The following is a 1465-nucleotide window of genomic DNA, read 5'->3' as shown; positions in this document are numbered from 1 at the left end:
TCCTGGTCTCAATCTGCATGTTCATCTCCTGGTCTCAATCTGCATGTCCATCTCCCGGTCTCAATCTGCATGTTCATCTCCTGGTCTCAATCTGCATGTTCATCTCCTGGTCTCAATCTGCATGTTCATCTCCTGGTCCTCAATCTGCATGTTCATCTCCTGGTCTCAATCTGCATGTTCATCTCCTGGTCTCAATCTGCATGTTCATCTCCTGGTCTCAATCTGCATGTTCATCTCCTGGTCTCACTCTGCATGTTCATCTCCTGGGTCTCAATCTGCATGTTCATCTCCTGGCCTCAAATCTGCATGTTCATCTCCTGGTCTCAATCTGCATGTTCATCTCCTGGTCTCAAATCTGCATGTTCATCTCCTGGTCTCAATCTGCATGTTCATCTCCTGGTCTCAATCTGCATGTTCATCTCCTGGTCTCAATCTGCATGTTCATCTCCTGGTCTCAATCTGCATGTTCATCTCCTGGTCTCAATCTGCATGTTCATCTCCTGGTCTCAAATCTGCATGTTCATCTCCTGGTCTCAATCTGCATGTTCATCTCCTGGTCTCAAATCTGCATGTTCATCTCCTGGTCTCAATCTGCATGTTCATCTCCTGGTCTCAATCTGCATGTTCATCTCCTGGTCTCAATCTGCATGTTCATCTCCTGGTCTCAATCTGCATGTTCATCTCCTGGGTCTCAATCTGCATGTTCATCTCCTGGGTCTCAATCTGCATGTTCATCTCCTGGTCTCAATCTGCATGTTCATCTCCTGGTCTCAATCTGCATGTTCATCTCCTGGTCTCAATCTGCATGTTCATCTCCTGGTCTCAATCTGCATGTTCATCTCCTGGTCTCAATCTGCATGTTCATCTCCTGGGTCTCAATCTGCATGTTCATCTCCTGGTCTCAATCTGCATGTTCATCTCCTGGGTCTCAATCTGCATGTTCATCTCCTGGTCTCAATCTGCATGTTCATCTCCTGGTCTCAATCTGCATGTTCATCTCCTGGTCCTCAATCTGCGTGTTCATCTCCTGGTCTCAATCTGCATGTTTCATCTCCTGGTCTCAATCTGCATGTTCATCTCCTGGTCTCAATCTGCATGTTTCATCTCCTGGTCTCAATCTGCATGTTCATCTCCTGGTCTCAATCTGCATGTTTCATCTCCTGGTCTCAATCTGCATGTTCATCTCCTGGTCTCAATCTGCATGTTTCATCTCCTGGTCTCAATCTGCATGTTCATCTCCTGGTCTCAATCTGCATGTTCATCTCCTGGTCTCAATCTGCATGTTCATCTCCTGGTCTCAATCTGCATGTTCATCTCCTGGTCTCAATCTGCATGTTCATCTCCTGGTCTCAATCTGCATGTTCATCTCCTGGTCTCAATCTGCATGTTCATCTCCTGGTCTCAATCTGCATGTTCATCTCCTGGTCTCAATCTGCATGTTCATCTCCTGGTCTCAATCTGCATG

This window comes from Protomyctophum parallelum (assembly GCF_964188405.1).
Source record: "Protomyctophum parallelum genome assembly, chromosome: 3".
In the NCBI taxonomy this organism is placed as follows: domain Eukaryota; kingdom Metazoa; phylum Chordata; class Actinopteri; order Myctophiformes; family Myctophidae; genus Protomyctophum; species Protomyctophum parallelum.
This window is presented reverse-complemented; position numbering follows the sequence as displayed.